This window comes from Phyllobates terribilis, unplaced genomic scaffold (genome assembly GCF_046119375.1).
Source record: "Phyllobates terribilis strain yellow unplaced genomic scaffold, ASM4611937v1 Scaffold_134__1_contigs__length_4944459, whole genome shotgun sequence".
Classification (NCBI taxonomy): Eukaryota; Metazoa; Chordata; class Amphibia; order Anura; family Dendrobatidae; genus Phyllobates; species Phyllobates terribilis.
The window spans coordinates 2,189,999-2,202,169 of record NW_027362894.1 but is presented as its reverse complement, the minus strand read 5'-3'; the positions used below and the strand labels follow the sequence as shown (position 1 = coordinate 2,202,169).

At 44.1% G+C, this 12,171-nt stretch overlaps 4 non-coding genes across 4 annotated transcripts; all 4 read left to right on the top strand.

The window, feature by feature from the left end:
* The first annotated feature begins 4,755 nt into the window (after nt 1-4,755).
* On the top strand, nt 4,756-4,944 carry LOC141204289 (U2 spliceosomal RNA). The gene has a single exon (XR_012275244.1). It is a non-coding gene; the product is annotated as a U2 spliceosomal RNA (small nuclear RNA).
* Nucleotides 4,945-6,056: 1,112 nt separating this feature from the next.
* LOC141204122 (U2 spliceosomal RNA) lies at nt 6,057-6,247 on the top strand. The gene has a single exon (XR_012275094.1). It is a non-coding gene; the product is annotated as a U2 spliceosomal RNA (small nuclear RNA).
* A 1,115-nt stretch (nt 6,248-7,362) lies between these two features.
* On the top strand, nt 7,363-7,553 carry LOC141204077 (U2 spliceosomal RNA). Its single transcript, XR_012275049.1, has one exon. It is a non-coding gene; the product is annotated as a U2 spliceosomal RNA (small nuclear RNA).
* Nucleotides 7,554-8,668: 1,115 nt separating this feature from the next.
* Nucleotides 8,669-8,859, top strand: LOC141204890 (U2 spliceosomal RNA). Its single transcript, XR_012275740.1, has one exon. It is a non-coding gene; the product is annotated as a U2 spliceosomal RNA (small nuclear RNA).
* Nucleotides 8,860-12,171: the final 3,312 nt, after the last annotated feature.

The following is a 12,171-nucleotide window of genomic DNA, read 5'->3' as shown; positions in this document are numbered from 1 at the left end:
TTTTGAAGCGTTACTGCAAGTCAGTGCGCTTCTCACATGATATCCTCAACTCCCAGCGCTTCTGGAATGGGAAGAGGAAATACCTGGTGAAGTTCCATCCAGATCAGAGCGGCATTGGTGGTCTTCACCACCCGCCTGCTAATTTTGCCATTGGTAATGTCAGGGGATTCCTACGCTACCCAGGAATGCCCCTTCAATGCCGGAATTGTCATGAATATGGGCATACACGAGAAAATTGTACAAGGGCTCATGTAGTCTTTTGCAACAAGTGCGGTAAGAGTGGGCACACCTCCGCTACGTGTGACTCTGAGATCGTATGTAACCTATGTGGGAAGGCAGGTCACGCCTTCAGGAATTGTCCGAGCAAAAAGTCAAAAACATATGACATGTTTAAGTCAGGTCAACTGACTATCCAAGAATACTTCGGAGGGAGTATTACTACACCTGCCCCTGGACCTGGGTTGGCGCACGCTGACGGGTCCGGACCAAATCCTTCAACGGCTCCGCCAGAGGGCCCGCTGGTAGTTCCACAGAAGGACGGTCGTAGGGGTTCCATAAGATTAACCGAGTGTTCTCTCTCTGTGGAATTGATCGATGTTCTGGCTCTAGATGTTGCCGTATCTCAGAGTCAAGAGGAAGGGTCCTCATCCAGCATGAATGCACCACCGGCATTATGTGGAACTGAGGAGACCTCTAGTACCCCGATTAAGCAAGCACCCAGATTCGCCACACCATCATCGGTGATCTTGGGTAAGGGCAAAAAGGGTACGCTCCTTAATCGATCAACCAGTGTGTCGGAAAGAGAGACCTCTAGGGCGCGAAGTAAAAAGGACCCGGCTAAGACCCAGTCGAGCCCTGGTCCTCGAACCAGAAGTCGCAGTAGTTCCGTGACCAGACCAGAGGACAAGACGACCCAGAGGGATGACACCCGTTCCATAGACCAGACCGCCATGAGGACTGCAGATGCACAGGACTTGGAAAAGATGGACAGCTCCCAGCCTCTGAAAAGGCAACGGGAGGACGTAAAGCAACCTGATATCCAAAGAAAACACGGATGTCGAGGTCCAGATGAGGAGCCAAAAGTGGATGATGCTTTTTTGCCTGCTTCAGATCCCGGTAATATTAAACAAATCCTGACCCCTGGAGATGCGGAGGAGGAGGTGCCGTGTATTGACTTCTTCCCATCTTCAGATCCTGATTCTTCTTAATGTCTGTTCCTCTTAAAATCTCCTCACTAAATGTGAGGTCCCTAAAGAGCCCTACACGTAGGGCTGCTTTATTTTCTTATTTAGAGACATTGGACTTTGATTTCTGCTTTCTACAAGAATGTGGTATACAGAGTAATTTAAATTATAAGGACTTAAAAGAAGACTGGAAACTGGGCGCTTCTGTGTGGTCCGGTGCTAATGACTGTCGTGCTGCCGGAGTTGGACTACTTTGCCGTGGACATTCTACCATCATTCAATCTGTGACTGAAATTATACCTGGCAGAGCTATTTTAATACATCTTGTTTTTAATGGACTTTCTTTACGTTTATTAAATGTGTACGCTCCTCCTGGGAAGCAGGAAAGGGCGGATTTACTTGAAATATTGCCATTATTTTGTGTTGGGTCAACCCCCCTGCTAGTGGGAGGAGATTTTAATTGTTTACGTGATGGGGAATCCCGGCAGGGTGGGGATGTGAATCGTAAAGACCGTACCTCCTATTTGTTGAAAAGTTTAATTGATGATTTTAGATTACAGGACTGCTGGAAGGAACTCTTGCCGGCGGATCCAGGTGTTACATGGTCCAATGGAAGAGTTTCTTCTAGAATTGATTTCATATTTGCTTCTACTGCCTTTAAACCTTGTAAATGTTTTCTTTTATCTAATTTATTCTCTGATCATAAAGTTTTATCTGTGTTTTTAGAGTTAGCAGGGGAACAAAATACCTCAAGAGGCCCATGGAGATTAAATACAACTCTCCTAGAGGATATTGATATTCAAAAGAGGTTTGTGCAGGCCTACCAGTGCTGGCAATCAAAGAGAGACCCCCGCGCCTCGATGCTGGATTGGTGGGAGAGCATTAAACCTAAGATTAAATTATTTTTTATTAAGGCAGGGAAAATGAAAGCAAAAAAGAAAAAGCAGTGGTTTTATGTTTTTAATATGAGATTACAAGTACTCTTTAAACTAAAAGAAGTTGGTATGGATGTGGATGATGATATTGCAAATCTTAAGTCTGAAATAAAAAATGCTCTTAATGAAAAAGGAAAACAAATAATTTTTAACTCCCATGTACAGCACCTGGAGGAAGGAGAGAAATGCTCCCGATTCTTCTTCAAAAAGGTAATGGGGAGGAGGGATGCAATCCTAAATCTTGAAGGTGAAAATGATATTAAGGGTATGTTAGGAAAAGCTTTTAATTTTTATCAACTTCTTTTTAACACTAAAGTTATAGATCCATCCTTTTTAGAGTATGCTATTAATTCCCTTGATTTTAAGTTAGATATTTTAGACCAGGGTGTTTTATCTAGGGATCTCACCAGTGAGGAACTTTTACAGATTTTTAAAAGTTTCTCCAGTGGGAAAGCCCCTGGGGAAGACGGTCTACCGATTGAGTTTTATCTGGCTTTTTGGGGAATTTTAAAGAACGATATGTTTTTATTGTTTAAAGAAGCTTTTAATACTAATAAATTACCCCCATCTTGGAGGAGAGGTCTGGTATCTTTAATATATAAAAAAGGGGATAGGAGCCAACTTAAAAACTGGCGGCCTATTACGCTTTTAAACCTTGATTATAAAATTTTAGCTAAACTTATTGCAGTCCGTTTAAAACCCTTTATAGCCAAATTAATTCACCCTAACCAGGTATGTGGTGTTCCCGGAAGAACCATAGCTGAGTCCCTCAACATAATTAGGGATACCATATGGTATTCAAAAGAGAGAAGTCAAAACCTTGCTATTTTATCCTTAGACTTTGAAAAAGCTTTTGACAGGGTATCGCATGAATTTCTTTTTATGGTTCTTAAAAAAATGGCGTTTCCAGAGAAAATTTTAACCCGCATTATGCTTTTATATCATTCTTGTTTTAGTCAAATTTCTGTAAATGGGTTTTTAACGAAGGGGGTTCCTCTATTATCAGGGGTGAAACAAGGGTGCCCTCTCTCACCACTGCTCTTTATCTGTGTTATGGAACCACTATTAACCATACTGAGAAAAGATAAAGTAATTAAAGGGGTACCTATTCCCGGGAGTAGGGGTATGCAACTTAAAGCCCTAAGTTACATGGATGATGTTACCATACTATGTCCAGATTCCACATCTCTGAGGAGGGTATTGAGAAACACACAATTTTTCTGTGAAGCCTCAGGTTTTAAATTAAATATAGATAAATGTGACTGTTTTAATGTGGGGGGATGGGACTCCTCTTTGACCCCTGGGATAGTGATACAGAAAAATCACATAAAAATTTTAGGAATTATTTTTAACCAAGCCAATGAGGGGGACCCTAACTGGGACTCTGCAATGGATAAAATAGAAATAAAGATCTCATTGTGGAATTTAAGGAACCTTAGTATGGAAGGTAAAATTTTAATTATTAAAGCCGTTTTAATTCCCATTATGTTGTATATTGCAATGGTGTTTCCCCCTTCCAATTTACAAATCAAGAAAGTAACAAGAATTGTTTTTATGTTTTTATGGGGTTCAAAAATGGAAAAGTTAAAAAGAGATCTGATGTACAAATGTAAATCTAATGGAGGTAAAGATGTACCCAATTTTTTTACCTTTTTCCATATAAAGTATTTCTGCTTTTGTTTTAAGGTTTTTAAATCTGATGGCATTTTTAGTTATTTTTTAAAATATGCAGCAGGAATGATTTTTAAAAGGTGGTTTAGCCTACCTTTAAGTTCTCCTGTGCTCCTGTGCCCACCTAAACAGTATGTGATACTTGAGAAAACGGTCAGACTTTTAGGTCTCCAGGAATTGGAGCCTGATATATTGGGGGACCAAAGGAAGGTATCTATTGCTTGCAGACACTCTGAGGACACAATTCCTGTCTCCAATTTTTCAGAGGCAAGGTCCAAAACGGTGTGGCGAAATGTGTATGGGAAATATCTTGCAAATGTACACAAGGACCTTGCCTGGGCTATCGTCCACCAGTGCCTCCCTACCCGTGAGTTTCAACATAGGCGGGGGCTGGTGGCGAGAGCCAAATGTCCAAGAGATATATGCGGGGAAAGTGAGTCTGTATTGCATCTCTTTTGGAATTGTCATTTTGCACAGGAGGTTTGGAGAAAGGTAGGCCCACTTTTAAAATGGGCATGTGGCCTGAAAGATTTTAATCACTTTTATGTCTTTTATGGTCTTTTTAAGTGTCCAAATTTTAAACAATTCCGAGTTGCCTGGATTATTATTAATTGTTTTAAAAATGCCATGTGGAAAGTTAGAAATATTTTGCTCTTCAAACATGATCATATTGATTCAACAGACTGTATAAAAATTGCTTTAAGTGAAATGTATATTTACTATCTCAGAGATAAAAAACTGTATGGAGCAAAAGAAGCGGCTTCTATGTGGTGTGTACAATTATGGAACACAATTAGTGGTAATTAAATAAACCCAAGTACATCTGTAATTATGATTTTCTTAATTGTTACAATGGTTTTATGATGGTAAATTGTGTTTTATACAAAAAACTTGAATTGATTATTATCATGTTTTATCATTTTATTGTAATGTTATAAATGTTCTTTTTTAAAACCTTTGTAAATATACTTTTGAATCAATAAAATTGCGTTGAAACCTTATCTGTTCTTATCAGTTTAATATCTGATACGTCCCCTATCTGGGGACCATATATTAAATGGATTTTTAGAACAGGGAGATGGAAAAAGAGCTTGCTCTGTCCACTCCACGCATTGACCTGGTATTGCAGTATCTCCAGGACCGGTGCACCCCTTCTTTAATGCAGTTTCTAAAATCAGAAAGAATTGAATTCAATGTTTTTTGTTCATTTTGCTTGTTTGTCGGATTTTGGGATGGACTCTTTGGCTTTGCTTTTCTTCTCCTCATTGGATTTTTCATGTTCAAAGTTGCAGAAGCCAGATTACAAGCTCATTTTGGTTCAACTTCAGCAACTGTGCATTGCATTGCCATGTAATGTGATGCAATGCTATCTTTCTAGCTCTCCCTTTTTACTTCCTTTTGGATAAACAGACATATTAGGCAAGCATTTTGGAGCTTTCACCTAAATAACTACAGGTGGTGAGATAAGCTGCACAATATAATTGACCTTTCAGTATATTGTTGCACACACACCATCTATTTAGCAAATGCCCTTGTTATCAACAGCAGCCTTTTAAACTCACCTGAGCTAACAGGTATGTGCGCTGGTTACTCTGCTGCGCTTAAAATTTCTTTTTTGGTTTGCTACAATGCCTTTTCTGAAACGTTGTCTCCTTCTGCTGGAACACTGACTTCTTTCATTTAATGCCTGCAGACTATAAAAGAGAACCCAACCCAAAAAGTTTGGTTGATTAGTCTGTGGCATTCTGTTAAACTGTTGCTTATGGCGGTCTCTGTGAGCTTCTCAGCGACATTCAGCCAGCCAGGTATCCTGCCTGCAGTAGATGGAATGTGGCAATGGAACGCTGGCTGCGTGTGTCATAATAGGCTCTGAGCCTTTATATACCTGTGCACAGCAGCAGCCACCTTCAGTCTGCTGCTGGACAGCCAGCAGCAGCAGCAGGAGAGGTATGTAATCAGGAGCCCTCCTGCTAAGGGTAGACAGCTGCTCGTTCCACCCCACCCCCCGCCTTAATTGGTTCTCCTCCCTTCCAACGGTGTTGAGGCGGGTGGGAACAGCAGGGGGTGAAGGTGCTGTGTTTAAAGAGGTGGAGTTATGCAGATCTAAAACGCGTGGATTGCAGCAGCAGCAAGCCGAAAAGTGCAGGCATGTAAGGGATCTAGAGGTTGACAACATGTCTTCTTAACGGGAGTCCAGGAGCTCATCTCCACAAATGGACTTTTCAGGATCCTTGGGTGGCTCCGTAGTTTGAAACCAATTCTGGTTATCGCTTCTCGGCCTTTTGGCTAAGATCAAGTGTAGTATCTGTTCTTATCAGTTTAATATCTGATACATCCCCTATCTGGGGACCATATATTAAATGGATTTTTAGAACAGGGAGATGGAAAAAGAGCTTGCTCTGTCCACTCCACGCATTGACCTGGTATTGCAGTATCTCCAGGACCGGTGCACCCCTTCTTTAATGCAGTTTCTAAAATCAGAAAGAATTGAATTTAATGTTTTTTGTTCATTTTGCTTGTTTGTCGGATTTTGGGATGGACTCTTTGGCTTTGCTTTTCTTCTCCTCATTGGATTTTTCATGTTCAAAGTTGCAGAAGCCAGATTACAAGCTCATTTTGGTTCAACTTCAGCAACTGTGCATTGCATTGCCATGTAATGTGATGCAATGCTATCTTTCTAGCTCTCCCTTTTTACTTCCTTTTGGATAAACAGACATATTAGGCAAGCATTTTGGAGCTTTCACCTAAATAACTACAGGTGGTGAGATAAGCTGCACAATATAATTGACCTTTCAGTATATTGTTGCACACACACCATCTATTTAGCAAATGCCCTTGTTATCAACAGCAGCCTTTTAAACTCACCTGAGCTAACAGATATGTGCGCTGGTTACTCTGCTGCGCTTAAAATTTCTTTTTTGGTTTGCTACAATGCCTTTTCTGAAACGTTGTCTCCTTCTGCTGGAACACTGACTTCTTTCATTTAATGCCTGCAGACTATAAAAGAGAACCCAACCCAAAAAGTTTGGTTGATTAGTCTGTGGCATTCTGTTAAACTGTTGCTTATGGCGGTCTCTGTGAGCTTCTCAGCGACATTCAGCCAGCCAGGTATCCTGCCGGCAGTAGATGGAATGTGGCAATGGAACACTGGCTGCGCGTGTCATAATAGGCTCTGAGCCTTTATATACCTGTGCACAGCAGCAGCCACCTTCAGTCTGCTGCTGGACAGCCAGCAGCAGCAGCAGCAGGAGAGGTATGTAATCAGGAGCCCTCCTGCTAAGGGTAGACAGCTGCTCGTTCCACCCCACCCCCCGCCTTAATTGGTTCTCCTCCCTTCCAACGGTGTTGAGGCGGGTGGGAACAGCAGGGGGTGAAGGTGCTGTGTTTAAAGAGGTGGAGTTATGCAGATCTAAAACGCGTGGATTGCAGCAGCAGCAAGCCGAAAAGTGCAGGCATGTAAGGGATCTAGAGGTTGACAACATGTCTTCTTAACGGGAGTCCAGGAGCTCATCTCCACAAATGGACTTTTCAGGATCCTTGGGTGGCTCCGTAGTTTGAAACCAATTCTGGTTATCGCTTCTCGGCCTTTTGGCTAAGATCAAGTGTAGTATCTGTTCTTATCAGTTTAATATCTGATACGTCCCCTATCTGGGGACCATATATTAAATGGATTTTTAGAACAGGGAGATGGAAAAAGAGCTTGCTCTGTCCACTCCATGCATTGACCTGGTATTGCAGTATCTCCAGGACCGGTGCACCCCTTCTTTAATGCAGTTTCTAAAATCAGAAAGAATTGAATTCAATGTTTTTTGTTCATTTTGCTTGTTTGTCGGATTTTGGGATGGACTCTTTGGCTTTGCTTTTCTTCTCCTCATTGGATTTTTCATGTTCAAAGTTGCAGAAGCCAGATTACAAGCTCATTTTGGTTCAACTTCAGCAACTGTGCATTGCATTGCCATGTAATGTGATGCAATGCTATCTTTCTAGCTCTCCCTTTTTACTTCCTTTTGGATAAACAGACATATTAGGCAAGCATTTTGGAGCTTTCACCTAAATAACTACAGGTGGTGAGATAAGCTGCACAATATAATTGACCTTTCAGTATATTGTTGCACACACACCATCTATTTAGCAAATGCCCTTGTTATCAACAGCAGCCTTTTAAACTCACCTGAGCTAACAGGTATGTGCGCTGGTTACTCTGCTGCGCTTAAAATTTCTTTTTTGGTTTGCTACAATGCCTTTTCTGAAACGTTGTCTCCTTCTGCTGGAACACTGACTTCTTTCATTTAATGCCTGCAGACTATAAAAGAGAACCCAACCCAAAAAGTTTGGTTGATTAGTCTGTGGCATTCTGTTAAACTGTTGCTTATGGCGGTCTCTGTGAGCTTCTCAGCGACATTCAGCCAGCCAGGTATCCTGCCTGCAGTAGATGGAATGTGGCAATGGAACGCTGGCTGCGCGTGTCATAATAGGCTCTGAGCCTTTATATACCTGTGCACAGCAGCAGCCACCTTCAGTCTGCTGCTGGACAGCCAGCAGCAGCAGCAGCAGGAGAGGTATGTAATCAGGAGCCCTCCTGCTAAGGGTAGACAGCTGCTCGTTCCACCCCACCCCCCGCCTTAATTGGTTCTCCTCCCTTCCAACGGTGTTGAGGCGGGTGGGAACAGCAGGGGGTGAAGGTGCTGTGTTTAAAGAGGTGGAGTTATGCAGATCTAAAACGCGTGGATTGCAGCAGCAGCAAGCCGAAAAGTGCAGGCATGTAAGGGATCTAGAGGTTGACAACATGTCTTCTTAACGGGAGTCCAGGAGCTCATCTCCACAAATGGACTTTTCAGGATCCTTGGGTGGCTCCGTAGTTTGAAACCAATTCTGGTTATCGCTTCTCGGCCTTTTGGCTAAGATCAAGTGTAGTATCTGTTCTTATCAGTTTAATATCTGATACGTCCCCTATCTGGGGACCATATATTAAATGGATTTTTAGAACAGGGAGATGGAAAAAGAGCTTGCTCTGTCCACTCCACGCATTGACCTGGTATTGCAGTATCTCCAGGACCGGTGCACCCCTTCTTTAATGCAGTTTCTAAAATCAGAAAGAATTGAATTCAATGTTTTTTGTTCATTTTGCTTGTTTGTCGGATTTTGGGATGGACTCTTTGGCTTTGCTTTTCTTCTCCTCATTGGATTTTTCATGTTCAAAGTTGCAGAAGCCAGATTACAAGCTCATTTTGGTTCAACTTCAGCAACTGTGCATTGCATTGCCATGTAATGTGATGCAATGCTATCTTTCTAGCTCTCCCTTTTTACTTCCTTTTGGATAAACAGACATATTAGGCAAGCATTTTGGAGCTTTCACCTAAATAACTACAGGTGGTGAGATAAGCTGCACAATATAATTGACCTTTCAGTATATTGTTGCACACACACCATCTATTTAGCAAATGCCCTTGTTATCAACAGCAGCCTTTTAAACTCACCTGAGCTAACAGGTATGTGCGCTGGTTACTCTGCTGCGCTTAAAATTTCTTTTTTGGTTTGCTACAATGCCTTTTCTGAAACGTTGTCTCCTTCTGCTGGAACACTGACTTCTTTCATTTAATGCCTGCAGACTATAAAAGAGAACCCAACCCAAAAAGTTTGGTTGATTAGTCTGTGGCATTCTGTTAAACTGTTGCTTATGGCGGTCTCTGTGAGCTTCTCAGCGACATTCAGCCAGCCAGGTATCCTGCCTGCAGTAGATGGAATGTGGCAATGGAACGCTGGCTGCGCGTGTCATAATAGGCTCTGAGCCTTTATATACCTGTCCACAGCAGCAGCCACCTTCAGTCTGCTGCTGGACAGCCAGCAGCAGCAGCAGCAGGAGAGGTATGTAATCAGGAGCCCTCCTGCTAAGGGTAGACAGCTGCTCGTTCCACCCCACCCCCCGCCTTAATTGGTTCTCCTCCCTTCCAACGGTGTTGAGGCGGGTGGGAACAGCAGGGGGTGAAGGTGCTGTGTTTAAAGAGGTGGAGTTATGCAGATCTAAAACGCGTGGATTGCAGCAGCAGCAAGCCGAAAAGTGCAGGCATGTAAGGGATCTAGAGGTTGACAACATGTCTTCTTAACGGGAGTCCAGGAGCTCATCTCCACAAATGGACTTTTCAGGATCCTTGGGTGGCTCCGTAGTTTGAAACCAATTCTGGTTATCGCTTCTCGGCCTTTTGGCTGAGATCAGGTGCAGTGATCTAACGGTTGCTGCCTTGGTCTTGGCTGAGAGGTGCCCGGGGTACCCGTCTCCTTGGCCTGGGGGGATCGTCTCACCTTTTGGTGGGACTTCACCCCCCTGCTGCTATTAGGGAGCTGGCTTAGTCCCCGGGCAACAAGTTGCGATCCCCAGGCGAAAGGCCGAGCCCGTAGTGACGGTAAGCCTTTGCCACTTTGGTGAGATGCCTTGTTCATTTCAATTTTCCACTGGCTCTGGCCAGATCAGGAACTCGGTGCGTATCGAGGTTCCAGCAAACCATGTCGGATATGACAACCCCCGTGAGTTCTATGTACAGATTTTGAGAGATCGGTTGAACGTGAAAGATCATGATGTTTACTGCCTGCAGGAGAAGGGGCAGAGTACATATATTCTCACGTTCTCGACCAAGGTTGCCTGCCAGCACTTTTACGAATGCGTTAAGGGCCACCGCAACAGCAAGCTGTTGGACGGAGTGATTTTTACGGGTCTATATGGCGGAGTTGACGTTCCCCTTGTGGTATACATGTTTAACCCCCATGTGTCCACAGATGATATTGAGCTTTTTCTGAGCAGATATTGTACATCTGTCAGATTTACGGGGAACGTCAAAGGTCGGAGCGGTTTCTGGAATGGGAAACGACGCTTTATGGTACGCTTCAGACTTGACCCTGGGGGTGTAGAAGGCCTTATGCACCCCCCCTCCACAGTGGTGCTGGGAAGAGACCATGGCTACCTCTTCTATGATGGACAACCATTCAGGTGTCGTAGGTGTGGTGACCTTGGTCACATACAGAGCGATTGTAAGAACGAGCGGATGAGTCAGTGCCACAATTGTGGACAATGGGGTCATGCCTCAAAGGACTGTAAGAACAGTAAGACCTGCAGTGGGTGCGGAATGTCTACTCACCTGTTCAGTAATTGTCCGATGCGGACAAGGTCTCGTGGTGGCTCTCGGGCGCCTGCGGCTAGTTCCGCAGGAGTTCCTGCTGATGCCAGCAGGGTCAGCCCGGGTGACCCCAGAAAAAGCTTTGTGGACATTACTAAAGGTCAAAAACAGTCTGACTCAGTCGATGCTCAGTCGGTACCTTTGCGGAAAAACCCGGCCTCTGTAGCCGAGGTCACACCTTTGCCTACTCCTGCAGGGGTCCAGGTTTCACCTGGTGGGGAGATGGCACCTTCTCAGAGCGGAAATGAGAGGGAACCAAAAAAGAGGCGAAAATCTGGAGCTGTTGGTACCAATCCAGATGTCCATCCAGATACCCCTGCTGATGCCAGCACAGATGTTGGACCAGATGTCTGCCCTGATGCCAGTCCAGACGGATGCCCTGATGCCAATCCAGATGGATGCCCTGATGCCAATCCAGACGGATGCCCTGATGCCAATCCAGATGGATGTCCTGATGCCAACCCAGATGGATGCCTTGATGCCAGTCCAGATGGATGTCCTGATGCCAGTCCAGATGGATGTCCTGATGCCAGTCCAGATGGATGTCCTGGAACCATTCCTGATGGATGTCCTGTTGCCTGCCTGGATGATAGAGGTCGTGCAGTGGTTGGTGAACCTGTTGCTGGTCCTGATGGTCATCCTGCTCCGGAGATGATGTCCCTTGGTGCTCCTGGAGGGTCTGCGGGTATTCCACCTGCTGCAGTGCCTGGTGAGGATCGGGTGGATTCGGAGGATCGGATGGATCTCAGCGCCAGTGGTAAGAGAAGTCGTGAAGAGGCACAGGAGGAGCATAACCTGCCTCAGATGTCCCGTAAAGTCTTTCTATCTAGTGCTGCAAAAATTCTCAGCCCAGAGGGGACTAACTTAATTGAGGATTTCACGGACTCAGATGAAACGGACAGTTTACGAACTGTGTCATCCCTTCCTTCACCTTCTCTGTCACAAATTATTGATTCAGATTCAGAGTATAATGAATCAATAAAAAACACCTAACATGGCAGAAATCCGTGCTGCCTCACTAAATGTGAGAAGCCTAAAGAGCCCTGTTAGACGGGCTGCTTTGTTTGCTTGGTTACTGACTCTGAACTTTGACATTTTTTTCCTGCAAGAATGCGGTATTGATCACGATTTGTCATACCCCAACTTAAAAATGGACTGGTCAGCAGGACCCTCTATTTGGTCAGGGTCCAATGAAAATAAAGCTGCCGGGGT